At 37.8% G+C, this 14,595-nt stretch overlaps 1 protein-coding gene across 3 annotated transcripts in view; it reads right to left on the bottom strand.

The window, feature by feature from the left end:
• Nucleotides 1-9,170, bottom strand: part of NIPBL (NIPBL cohesin loading factor) — a 305,455-nt gene extending 296,285 nt beyond the window's left edge. For all 3 annotated transcript variants that reach the window (XM_075066914.1, XM_075066915.1, XM_075066916.1), the window contains exon 1: nt 8,455-9,170. The gene's annotated coding sequence lies outside the window, so the exon portion shown is untranslated. The remainder of the gene's footprint in view (nt 1-8,454) is intronic.
• Between the last annotated feature and the right edge of the window lie 5,425 nt (nt 9,171-14,595).

Below are 14,595 nucleotides of genomic sequence, written 5' to 3'. Positions count from 1 at the left end.
TCTTAACTAGGGGACATTTATACTTTTTTAACCACAAAATGAAAAAAGTGAGATGTTTCAAAAACGTACTTAAAAGATGCACCTCAGATGCATCATCCCATCCAGTTGGGAGAAAAAAGCACAAGAGTGAAACTGAGAGCCTAATATGCCCTTCAGAATCTTTATCAGTCACAATGATGCACACAAGAGAAAGAATCCAGATTGGCTATCAGAATCCAGGCTAAATTTGCAGTATTTGAAATCAGAATGTCTTCTTTTTTTAATTTGAAAACTGAGCATGTCTGATCTAGAAATCACTGACACAAACATCAATACCCCATGCCATTTTTTAGTCACTGCACTTCTAAATGTTTACTAACCACAAAATAACAGCATAGGAACTACACTTTTCATTGCTTTTACTTAAACTGACAGAGTTAGGCTGCTTTAAGATATTAATATTAAATCCAACAGAATTCTGTTAATTTTGTTATACAAATCGATATTTTAATGAAATATATACTTAACACTTCTGAAAGCTAATTATTCCACATGTGAAATTAACATATTTTAAATTTTAATGCAAAGCCATTTGTTCTCCTCTCCAACACACCTCAAATTTAAGCCCCAGATCGAACAATGAGGTCAAGCTGATGACCTCCAACTTCAGTGGATCTCCATGAAGACATAGAAGGTCCATCCATATAGATCTCATTGCAAAATCTAGACCTTATGGCTAATCACTTGCCAAGTATGGTTTTAAACCTGTTTATGCTCATGACACTGTATACTTAGTTTAAGTCTTGAAAAAGTGTTTATGGTAGGTATAAATTAAACATGCTAAATATATAATATAGAACATTCATGTTTTTACATTTTTGTATTAAATGTTACTACCTACACAATGGCAATAGATCTCATATTTTTCCAAACTGCAGTTTGAAGATTAATTATGTGAAAATTGAGCTGTTTATCTTGCTATATTATGGTAACTTGTTTGAGCAGCAGTTTGAAAGCATCATAAACTATAGCACGTATTGCTTATAACTAATTATAACAGTGATACAATTTATTTATCATTACATTTAAAATTGCTAATTTCAGCACATAGCACTGTATTTCCAACCAGGCTCCAGATTTTTTTTTTGTTTTCACTGGATACTCTCAGAGTACAAATTAAGGGTCCACTGCTGCAAACCCTTACACACGACTAGTCTTTATTCACAAGTATCCCCACTGACTTCAACAGGCTTCTCACATGAGAAAGTTGGCAGGAACAGACTCTTAGTATTATGTGGAGGTGATGAGTTAAATTTTGTTTAGCTTATTAAATCATGATAGCTTGTTTAGGCGGCCATACTTGAGAACATGTTATATTCACACAAATATACAAACACACACACACACACGGGTTTAATATTTCAAAGCACCAACATCCAAACAAGTCACCAAAATATAGTAGTCAACAACATATTCAACCACTTGCGTATTAAATCATAATTTCGTATTTATTATATACAAAACTACATTAAAAATTATTAAAGGTAGAAAAGTCAAGCACTCAAAAGGTAGAAAATGCCAGAATTAATGATGTCTGCACATAGAGGCAGAGGAAACAGCAGTACCTATTGTTAAAATTAGCTAACACTTTAAACACCATGTTTTCCGCTCACTTATAACTTTGTCAAACTTTAATCATTTGGGCTGAAATTTGTCATACCCCCTGCATGCCTCAAGCTAATTTTTTTTTGAAGTATCTGGAAAAATAATTCAGCTGTTTTTGAAAATGAGGCCAGAGAAAAATGTGTGTTCTCAATATTAATAATTAAAAAAAAGAATCCTTACAACCATATTACTGAAAAGCTGTAGCACCTCCATGCTTTGAAACAAAGTCTTGACACTTGGCGGGGATCATCCGGGCTTAGAGAGGTACTTCTTTGCTGTCCCTATAAAAAGTTTCACAAATTTGACTGAGTTATAAGTCTCTGAAAATTACTTAGCATGTGCTCACTAGAATTTTGTGAAGAGTCTGGCATCAAAATTCTGTAAACATTCAGTTTGTTCTGGACATGCTCCAGCTTAGCAGTGCAGGGACTAAGCAAGTCTTTTCTTCAGTTGCTCCTCCTATCTGTTAGGCCTGCTGTGGGACCCAGCACTTTACTGTGCTCTCAGTGTTTCCCCGGTTGGCATACAAGCAGGATACAGAAGCCACACAACTCAAATGCAGTGGGGGTGAGGAATACAAGCAGGGGTGGGGTTACAAGAGTTTGTAACCATTAGATGACACTTTGAATTTTAGAATGTAACCCAAAATTTCTGAGACTCAGCATTCCTCTGCTGTCTAGCAAATATGTACACTGGTCAACATATGGCAACAGCCTCCTACTGCTACCTATTACTCTGGGTAAGCTCAACTGGTAGAAGTCTGTGCTGTAGATCTAAAAATACCAATCTTACCAGTGACCCACATGAGGAGGGTTAATACAGTGGAATTTGTTTTTTTCATTTTGCTATTTTAAAAACCTAAACCTATGTATGAACACCATGTTAGAGGAAAATTGAGATCGCAAAGCCAAGCAGTCAAATGTTAGGAAATGCTAGAATTAAGGTTGTCCATGCAATTGTAATTTGGCCCCCTTGTGCAGTATGACACAGTAATTACATGATCACATACATTTTCCCTCCACAAGATTCTGCCTCATTCAGTGCACATGGTAAATGGTACTCAGGGAATGAATTAGGCTGTTTTATCTGAATAGGATCTTAGCCTCGCTTGCTGCAGAAGTTATAGGTTTGCAGTTCATGAGGAAGAGAACTGTAGAAACTGAAAGGACAGTCTCATCATTAAGGCAGTAGTATGCCACCCTGAAGAAATGGATTCCATCCTTCTTTCTGCTACAGAGTTCCTATTTGATGCTGGGCAAGTCACTTAAACCAAAGTTTTCACAGGTGACCACTAATTGAGTGTTCATCACTTTTTGGGTGCCCAACATTGGAACACCCTAAACCTGATTTGCAGAAGCACTGAGCACTCACAGGTGCAAGTAAAGTCAAAGGGAGCTGTGCTTTGAAAATATTAAGTACTCCAGAAATACTAAGTACTCAGAAAAATCAGGCCATACGCATCATAAACTGGACATCCAAGATTTATGGACACTTTCTACAATTTTGACCTTAATTTCTTTGATCTTAATCCCCATCAGTAAAATGGGAGTAATCACAGAAGCATAGAAATGTTAGGCTAAAGGGACCTCAACAGGTCATCTAGTCCATATGACTGCATTGAGGCAAGACACATAACACCACCATATTACCTCACAGGATAAATTCTTCCAGATTTGTGAAGCACTCAGATACTTCAATGGTAAGCACTACAGAAATCCCATGAGGAAATTAATAATTCTGTATTCAGTGCAGAATTTGGACGGTGTGTGGTAAATAAGCCATAGGGCCACACATATAATGATAAAAATAAATTATGAATAGGTAGCTAGTCAATGAGCACTGTCCATCCCGAGCACTGAATGAGGCCTGGGTCTTGTGGAAAATAGCAGTATGTGATAATGTAACTAAAGATAACTGCATACACACAAGGGGGCTGAACTAAGGTTGCATTGCGACTTTAATTCTGGCATTTCTTTAATTTTTGAGTCCTTTACTTTGCACTCTTACTATTCTTTTAAAAGCTTTTGTACAGGATAAGTATATATATGGATAGAGTTCAAATAAAATGTTTCACATCAATGCTTAGCAATACTATTTTGCAAAAACTATAGAGACTTACCCATATTTGTAAAGCACATTGAGACCTATCCATGAAAGAGAGCTATCAAGGGGGAAAATTCTATCACTGAGAAACAGGTAACATTGATTTATTTCAAATACTAATAGCAATATGATGAAACATTTCTAGATTTTTTTTTTATTGAAGGCAAAAAAGACTGCTCAAATCTTTCAAGTTTAACATGGAAGAAATGAATATTGAAGAATTGTTGCTTTCTTTACAGTTTCTTTATAGTCTCAAGTGAATTGTAATCTTCAAATTCTAGCTCTGTGCACTATTAGTGATTATATTTAATTCAACTGAAGTTCCCTTTAATTTTTTATGTACATTTGGGCCAAAATCCTCTCCACTACTACTAAGGTTTTCTGGGGTGGATAATGGGGCAAGAAGCAAGAGAACTTTAAGTTCTGCATAGCCTCTGCCAAACTCCCTCAAGTTCTACATCCCCCACCCCCCACTCTCTCACCTTTGTGAAGCAGACCTGCACCAGTTCCAACATAAGAGAGCCCTTTGCACTCACTTGAGGTGGGGTTCTGGATTTGCCCCTTAAAGCAAATGCTGTCTATAACTGTAAAGAAAATAAAAATATGCAAATTTAAATAAATGGAGCAGTAAGTCCTCACTACAATCCTTTAATCTTTATTTTTAAAGGGGTCTCTCTGTGATTAAAAAAAAGGCCATCTTTTATGCAGTGTCTCCACAGAAAATCCATATCAACAATAGACTTGAAGATGTCTCCATGTAATTGGACTTTTATGATTATTTGATTATTCAAATCAGAAACTAACCTGAATAGCACATTTTCTATAAAATGGAAAAAGCAAGATTCAAAAGAAGCAGTACCAAATTAAAATAGTTCTTTCCTCCATTAAATGCAACAGGGTTTTTTAATATTTGTTTGTTTTTTGTGGTATCATTCTGAGAAACAAAATAGCTATTCTAACATAGGCTAATCTTTCCCCAGTCCCAACCTAAATCGGAAGTCATCACACCAGAGACTATCCATAAGTACTGAATACATGTGCACACACAAAGAGCATATAGTCCAACAAATATTTTCTAGCAACAGACTATTTACCTGAATTCTTAATTTCAAGACTTAAGAAATTTCTTCTCTACTTCTAGATACTGAGGCTGCACAATTTAGTTTCTCTTTCTGAAGCAATTACTGATTTTTCACTAAAATATTTTGGTTTCTGGAATGGTTCTCATGAACTAAATTTTAATATAAAATCAATATTATTACTTTTGTATTACTACATATGTTTGGCGCACATAAAAGCATCACATTTAACAACTTAAGACACTGAAAACTACAAAAGAACACTTTTTTCAATCCCTAGCCAAACCCATTTCCTGGTTTAACTGGCATCTCTTTCACCTATTACTCTTCAAAGTATTTTGTATACAAGTGCAAGAGTATCCAGAGGGCTCGATTAGCATCAAGGATGCCTTGTCCTAATTATCAAACACACAAAAAAATACAGTCCCTGACCCAAAGAAATTACAATCTGCTGCAGTTAGATCCCAGAGTGCCAATGGAGTCAACAGGGCTCCCCACAGTGCAAGAGTCACTCCTTGTGTTCAACTGCAGAATTTGGGCCTAAAATTGATTGTACTGGCAGGTTTATGATTCTGAGTTCTGTTTTACTTTCACAAATAAGAGAAGTATATTGTTGTTACCTTTTAAAAATGTTTAAAATGGTTTTAAGCTAAATATATACCTTCATCCTGAAACCCAGGTTATTTTAAAAAAAATGTAAATGCAACTTCAGGAAACACATCTTTGCCTAAGTCCTCTTGCCAATTTTTGTGGGAATCAAATTGTGTAATTAAGCAAAAAAAAACAGCACATAAATAGGAGGAGAAACAAAGTGACTATACATGGAAAAGAAACTACAACATACACTAAGCGCTGTCAAACGTACAAAATAAACTGAAAAATGTTTCTCTCTGTTCTCTTTCAGTTTCAGCTAACACATCTAGGATTACTTTAACACTAATAAATAAAAATCACTTCTGTCTGACACTTAAAAGTTATGTGCTTAAAGTTATTTAAGTAAACAGTTCCCATTTTTCAATAAATTTTCTTCTTGGACACCTAGTTGTTCTGACAAATGGAAGTACAGTTTCTTATGATTAGGGGAAAATAGGCATGAAAATTAAAAACTTCCGGTTTTCCACAATTTTTAAAATTTCATTCTGAAAATGTTAACTAAATATTAACTTCTCTCAGTAAAGTGTGCACAGTAAGTACTTTTAATTTCCAGATGGTGATATATTTTCTGAAACTAAAAAATATTTGAACAAGTAGCCCATGAGATGACCCTAGTAATTCAAAATTAACTACACTGCATATCCTTAGAGGAAAAAAATAAGATTAAAAAAAAATCAAACACACAGTCTGCAATTCACAGGTTTGTTTATAAACATGTTTTTCATGTATATTAATTTTATCCAGAAACGTGTATGTTTGGGGATTTTAAAAACAAGCAGTAAACAGTGTCAGAAGAGAGAAACTTGACAGGAACTATATGGCAGCTCAATTCCTATTCATATCTCACATCTTTCAAGTCAATTCCCTTATTTAATTGAAATTACTGAAATTGAAGTGTATAAATCAAACAAGTTCATTAGCAGTCATCTAATCGAAACTAATTTTTGCTTGTTCCAGAGACTTGTTTTTTTAAAATGATGAGAGAAATCCTACGGCCAATGTCGCTTCCTGATGATGAAAATTACTCAAGTACAACTGTTTTTGTACAGTCCTTTCTTTCCTGTAAACTAGAGCTACATCGGCCTCCACACACTCTATGGCCCAAAAGAAAACAGCAATTCAGTTATACACAGACACAGGACAATTTGAGACAACTTGCAGCCCTCTCTGCAATTCATAAAGTTTAAAAATAAAAGCTGCTTTATCAAAGTGTAAATGGTTCCTCTCCATGCATGTAGGCCTGAGGCCCTGTTGCAAACAGTGTCTCACAGGACCAGGCAGCACAAAGACAGGAATGGGAGATTAGTGGGAGGGAGAGAGGGAGGGAGGCCGGGATTGGGGCTCAGCAGGATCTTCAGGCTTTTTAAAATTCAAACTGCTCCCTGACCAATACAAATCAGGGACACGCTACTGACTACTACATGGATTTACACCATTAAAAACACACCTTCTACGTGACAGCTATATTAACTTCAATCTTTTAAACATGTATCAGGGCAGAGAGGCCAGATAGCAAGGTTGAGTAGGAAGACCCTGAACACAAAACAAAGTTACTTTTAAAGACACATTAACCACTTAATGTTACAAGAGATCTCCCTGAAGAAGAAGAAAACCTACTACAACATAATGAAAGTTTATTGTGCAATATTGCTACATTTTAACTACTTGAAAATTTCCTTTCAATATTAAATATGAAACTTAGTATCAAAACAGCCTGATCAGTGCAAATTTTCACCAAGGATGCAGTTTTATTGGACATATTTTACAGGTTAACAGCGTTACTTTAAATTTACCATTTTTTTTCAAAAGCATTCTCAACCCCATTTCACATTAGTCCAAGGTTTACTTTACTATAAATGACTTACACCATCTACTTTTAAAGAACTGACACTTATCACAAGTCATTTACAGACACTTTTGACCTGTTACGGTGACACCTACTATACAGTCAAACATCATGGACACAAATAGCCAATAACAATTCCAGGACCTCAAAATGATCTGACCTGACAACAAAGGATAGCTCTTACTTTAATCCAATTTAAATCCCATATTCTTAGGGTAAGATCCCCGCTTTACCTTGATCACTGAAATATCATACATTTTTTGTTCTATGCACAATCCCTGCCTATTTATTCACAAGTTATTAGAAAGCATAAAACAGTATTTTTGTATATTACTTATTCATGGAATATATATAGTCTCTACGTTTATATACTATATTAATAATCAACATGATATTCCATGTACATTTCCTGGGGTCTGCAGGTGTTCGTGGTGTCTCAATCATTCAACAAGGACTAAATTGTATTCTATAAATAAAAGCAGTGATTACAGGGCGAGTCAATTACTATATACTGGGGGGTTCAATCCTTTAAACTGTACAAATCCATGTGTATTAACTTTTGAATGTTCAAACTGGAGTTAGTTTAAGGAGAGATCATGGTGAGGATAAGAGGTATATTTGTTTCTGGGTATAATGGAAATATTTATTATTCTCTACTCCTCACACTGCTCTCTCCAGGTCCAAAAGACTCTCTGGACTGGTTGCGCTGGGACCTTTCCCCCCCGCCACGCTCGCCCTAGTGAAGTTGTAAATATGGCAAGGGATCATTGCACATTTGCTGTTAATTGTATTGTTTCCTGCTGCTGCTCTCCGGGTTGAGGCCTGTCACGGAGAAGCCGCTTCGCCTCTCTAATCCCCGAGCTGGAGTGAAGGCGCTGGCCGGCGGCCTGCGCCCTCCGCCGGGCCTGAGCCTCCCGGCAGCCCGGCAAGAGCCAATCTCCTCCGCCAAACGCTACAGAGAGGGAAGAGGGTTGTGCAAGGAACACCTCCCGCTGCCCCCACTCTCCCTCTATCCGGGTAAGAGCTAATCCCCTCTGCTCCCGGCAGAGCTGGGCCGCCTGCGCTGGAGGCCCGGCCCGCTGCTGGAGAGGGCAGGGAGGGGAAGCGGAGACAAGGAGGGGGAATTACCTGAGCAAATCGGCGTCTGAATCCAACGAGAATCCGAGAGAGGGGGAGAGGAATCCGCCCCCCTCCCTCCTCAGAGAAGCCGCCGCCGCCGCTGCTGGGCCGCCGCCGCCGCGGAGCAGGAGGCGGAGGGGAGATAATATAACAACAATAATCCGGGCCGGGAGGGGGGCTGGCTCCTCTTCCGTCTCCTCCTCAGTGCAGCGAACATGTAGAGCCGGAGGGTGAGCGGCCGAAACAAATCCCTTCCCCCTGAGCCTGCTTCACAACATCAACACGGGCCGGGCAGAACCGGTTCCGAGAGACACACCGACCCGGGGGGGGCGCTGCCGCCACCGCCTCTCCCTCTGTGCGTGTGAGTGTATGCGAGCTGGGGGGGGAGTTTAGGCACGGTGAGTCGGTACCAAGCAGTGGGGGAGGAGGGGGAAGGATCCTGTGTGTGTCTCTCTCCCTCTCAGAACAAAATGCCGACCGGAAGTGCAGCTGCAGGAATGACTCCCTCCACCGGCGCCAAACACCAACAGCCTCCCCCTTCCCGCTGCCTCCTCCTCGTTCACTCAGCCAGCCAGCCAGCCCTGTTTCCGCCACTGCTTTCCTCCCCTCCCTGCAACACACAGCAGCTGGAGCTTCTCCGTCTGCTTCGTCTCGCCTCTCGGCTGCCACAGCTGATGTCCCTCTCCGTCTGTGTCTCTGCCTTTCTCCACCCTTCCTCTGCTTCCGAGTTTCTCTTTCTTTTTCCGTTATCATCTAGATGAATCCGACTGGAGTTTGGACTTAGGCCTGCGCTAAGAAGAAGGGAACCTGCGATCTGTGAAGAGGGGATTTTGAAAGAAGATTTTCTTTTAATGTTGATGAGAAGGACTTTAAATGTCTGCAAAATCCTTCCTCTCATGAGAGACTTGAAAAGGGGTATTAAGAGGAATCCCAAAATAAGACAATCTTCCCTCCCCAGATGACTGCGATTTAGCAGACCTTGGAAACTTGCTTGATCTTATTTTATTGTTGTTCTTGTCCGTGTGTGTTAAGATGCGGTTGTAGCCGGATTTGAAACATCAGATGCTGAGAATGTTGCTATGTATGGATGAGTATGGTAATCGAATAATTGATTTTTAAAATCAGTCTTCTTGAGCAAGTGCAGAGAAGGGGAGAGACTGCTGTTGAAGTGAAGGCTCCTTGGCTAGAAATTGAAATGTTTGTTGCCACATTTTCCTAGAAAAGACTTTACTAGGCTAATTATGTGTTGTGAAGGAATCTTTGGCGAAGGCAACAGCGCCAGGCAGAAGGCTTCTCTATTTTCTGTTCGGGCATTGTGTGTGATCATACCACAGGATAGTACGAAGTGTGTGTCGCTCATTTATTCTGGGTTAACCGCCTCCTTTTTACTCACTATTGAGATTCCGATCCTGCAGTCTTTACTCAGACGAGACTCCAGTTGACGTCAATAGGAGCTTTTTTTGAGTAAGGACTGCAGGATTGGACCATACAATTGGACAGTAAGTACCTGTAAATGTCGTGGAATGTATCCTTTCGGCTATGGATGGACGTAGTTTACACATGGGAGAAATGCCTTCCAGATCATGCATTGCTCTTACATGCAATGCAACTCCGACCTCTATGTGATGATTGCTTGAATAATACCAGGTATGTCTCCACCACCGTTTTAAAAACGTGGCTGTTCCTCTCAAATTGAGAACTAGTTCATAGTGTCAGAGTGCAATATAATGTTTTTTAAAACTACATATTTTTGGGTGAAGGCAGTAGGAGGGATATCTTACTTTAGTGCTGTATTGATGATACTAATTTCATATGGATAAACATACATAAGTTTAAAGTGACAGACAACTTAAACCACACTTTTGTCTGAAATTTGTTACCTACACTTGTTCCAAATAACCATTTAGGCCCTGATCCTGCAAATGCTTTTGCAGTGCATGTAATTTTAAGCACATATGTATCTGCAGAATCAGGGCTTTCATTAGTTATTTCTCTTCTTTTTGTGGATTGTTCACAGAGTAATGGGAGGAGAAGGGAGAGCCAAGCGTATTACCTACTGGAAACTACTTTAACTTCTTATTAATTGATTAGAGTCGAGTTTTTGAGTCTTCTAAGTGATTGTAATTTATCAATACAATGAAACATCTTAAAATCAATTAATAGATTATAAGGCCAGAAGGGACCATTGTGATCATCTAGTCTAACCACCATTTGTAGGGTGGAATAGCAAAATGCTTCTCTGTAAAATGTGGCTATTCAATGCAATGTCATGGTAATAACATACATTAATATATTGAATTTCAGTCAGAATCTTTGAGTGAGAGTGACTCTTTTCTAATGTCTTATCAACCTATTTAATTAAATTAGGCAGTAATACTTGGGAAAATTGTCATTTTATTACATTAGATCTGCATCAGAAAAGTAATTAAAGGATTGGAAGCAATGGTTGTTTTGGGAACTATTGTTATGACATGATAGATTCAGAATTACTGTAAAATTAAGCTCTGCAAGTAAAAACTAAATATATTTTACTTATCTAAAAGCAATTTGATATAAAGGTTATTACAGTAATAAAGTAAGGTCCTGATCTTGCAATCAGATCCATACAAGTAGATCTCGTAGTCCATTGTCTTTATTGGACTCCACATCCAACCATAAGTATCGGGTCATATATGTCTACAGAACAATTTATTATACATAGATTCATCATGTTAATATGATTGATATCCAGGAGGAAGAGAGATTGTGGTGTCATGAAAGTTATAAAAACACAATGTTACAACAAAAGTGAATTGCAGGTGATAAGTCTGCAAAAGTTTTACGCCTCATCCTGCTTCCTTTGAAGTCAGTGGAAGGCAGTTAAGACTACATCTTTTCCTCTAAATGACAAATGTATGGCTATTATCACTGTAAATCTAAGATCATTATTACTCTAATGTGCACACTTCTTTAATTTTCTGACTACTTGTTAGAATGAATAAAATAAGTATGCACTGTAATTTTTCCATTTGTTTTTACAGGATCTGGTGTAACATATCCATTCAAGTTTTTCCTCATTTTAAGTTCTGCGTGGTGTACTCTGCTAATGGATAGAGCACTGAAGTGGAACTCAGGAGACCAGGATTCTATTCCTGTCTCTACCACTGGCCTGCTGGGTGACCTTGGGTAACTCACTTCATCTCAGCTTCCCGATCTGTAAAAGGAGGATAATGATACTGACCTCCGTAAAACACTTTGAGATCTCCAAATAAAAAGTGATATTTAAGAGCTTTTTATTATTACCATTATTTCTGTTTAATGGTTAGTCAATTCATATGTAATATATACTGATTTCTGCACAGAATTTTTTGGAAGGTCATTGATGTATCTGCATAAATAAAAAGCCCTTACAAGAGAGTTTATATTTTTAAATAAATAAATAAAACTTGCTGGCAATTTAAAAAACTTTTGTGCACAATTTTGGGAATTCATTGCATATATGCTCTATGGGTAGAATGCAGTGTAGCTCCACTAGCATTCTAAATGTATCAAGCTATTGAGAATTTTGATATTAAATCCGAGTTACAGTAGTGAATAGGAAGAAGGCAATGATTAATGCTATTTGCCAAGAATGTAAATATAAAGTCATGCTTATTGCATTGACTTTTATCCACAGGCACATACAATTGCACCATATAATTAATTCACTGGGGACTATTCATCTTGAGAAGTAAATAACCTTAAGGTCAGATGAAACTTTCAGTGATACAGGAAAAAAAAAAAAAAAAAAACAGCCAAAGTAGCTTGCAGCGTAGGGGAATAAGATATGTGTACAGATAACCATGTTATGATTTTCAGGTTTACAATCTGGAAGTGACCATTTATTTTCTCTAATATAGGAACTGAGTGTAAAATTCTATCCCATTTCAAGTTTCCTTATACTAGTTCCTTAGTATAATCAAACAACAGGAAATTCGGATAATATAGCACAAAATTATTTTTTCTTCCTGTAAAGTAACAAAACCCGTTTTTCCCCCCAGTCCAGAAGCTCTAAGACTCATTTTAGCGACTTGCATTAATACAATTGTATTAAGAATTTTTATTTTTGTGTGAAATGTTCAAGCCATGTATAATTATAGAGAGCAAATTGTGCCCTCCTGTAGGGGAAAAACATAGAAAGCTACAAAACTCAGAGTTTCAGTTTAGAGTTATTTCCAAATAACCCTATTAGGAGTGGATTCTAACCTTTAGATATCCAGATGTCACAAGATCTGTATTTATACAAACGTTCTTAGGGAGCATCCACAAAGGGCTCCCTGTGGCTAATATGCCAGCCAAGCAGGTGTCTACCTTCTGCACCAAATGCAATTTCTGAGTGAGCTTCAAGGATAGCCCAGATAGCAGTAATCCAATATCAAGGTCTTAAGGGAATGGCCAGGGGTAAGGAGATCCACGTGAGAGATAACTGTTCAGTCACCTTACAAGATACAGATGCGAAAAGAGTTTTGTCACTGAAAGAACTTTGAAATCCAGAAAAAGAATATGAGGATGCAAAAGCATGCTGTGTTGGGGTGTACCAGGCCCTTCATAGCCCCTTCCTGGAGGTCTTATGGTCCTACTACACCTCACCCCAGGAAAGGAGCAGCAAAGCTGGGTCCTTCAGCTGTGCCTAGAGAGGCTGCATGAAAGCAGTAAACTAGAGTCCATCAGGCTCAGATAAAATGGGACCAAAGGGTAAAGAAGAGTGCTCCTCTCTGGCCAAAGGAACTTGAGGGACAACCAGAGTTCAGAGAGAGAGGACCTGAGAACTTTAACCATGAGGAAAGAGGTGAAGATAAAGGAGCCAAGTGGAAAGAGGCCTAGGTAAATAGCAGTAACAAATTTAAGTGGTTTCTGGGTTGGAACCCAAAGTAGTGGGCAGGCCCAGATTATCTCACCAACCACTAGTAAAGTGCTATAAACCTCAAAAAGGAGACAAGACTTGTTTGGAAGCACAAGTGAAGGACTCAATTTTAAGAGCACTGTCCCCAACACACCTTCCAGATACTTCCTCCCCACTTACTAACCTCTGTCTTTTCTGGACTGAGTTTCAGATGGATCTTTTCCGTCAAAGATATTATATTGGCTAGACACTGGAAAAGCAAACACTCTCTAGGTTTTATGATTAAAAAAACATCTAATTGCATGATAGTTACATACCCATACAGAGAAAGCAAATTTCAAATCCTGTGGAGCCCCACATGAGAACTATGAGGATTAATAAGTAAATTCCTGACAAACTCTCTGAGATCTTTCTGAGAAGCACTAAAGTAATTCTGTCTATTCTGTCAGGATGTGCAAGTGAATCAGTACACCTTAATGATCAAGGGAATCAAAGGTTGTTAAAGTCAGCATGAACATTTGACTGCTATCCCTTGCAAGATGATGATGGACTAGATTCACAAAAAAAAAAAAAGGCAAAAAAAATCTTAAAGATAGAAGAATATCTCAGGGATGCATCATATGTAATTTTCAAACAATCATAACTCTTTAAAAAAACAATTATTCAAACTTAGAAAAGTCCATTTTCCATTTAGTGGTTTATTTGTTTTCCAACTTTTCTTCATTTGTTTTTACTCTCCCATATTTTAAAATTGTCTAAATGATTTTTCCCTAAGATTTTCCAAAAATAATTTACCTTTGGACAGAGACAAAGCCTGGAAAGATTCAGTTCAAAATGTGTATGTTTGAGGCTAATAGGGGAAGATCGTGTATTGTTTTTAAATCATACGTGAGTGAAAATAGGAAGTTATAATGGAAATTGTTTTGAAATCTTAAGTATAATAACCATGGTCAGTGACAATTACAATGTTAATTTTAAGAATTTAATTTTAATGGAGTTTATCTTTGTATATTTTTTAGAAGTGTATTAATCTACAAACTCATGTTTGTTACTGTTTCAGTTATATTACAGTAATGCTTAGGAGCCCTAACTAGGATTGCATGCATTTTGTTAGGCAGTGTACAAACATAAGAAGACACAGTCCCTGGCCTGAGGAGACTCCAGTATGTATATATGTATCTTTGCCTGTACATTACCTGTGCAAAGATAACCAAAATAATTGGTTACATATGATATATTACTGTAATTTTAGGAAAAAAAAATTTCTTAAATAGCACCATGGCACCTAA

Source organism: Chelonoidis abingdonii, chromosome 6 (genome assembly GCF_003597395.2).
Source record: "Chelonoidis abingdonii isolate Lonesome George chromosome 6, CheloAbing_2.0, whole genome shotgun sequence".
NCBI classification, from domain to species: Eukaryota; Metazoa; Chordata; order Testudines; family Testudinidae; genus Chelonoidis; species Chelonoidis abingdonii.
The sequence above is the reverse complement of the archived record's forward strand: the minus strand, read 5'-3'. Positions and strand labels throughout refer to the sequence as shown.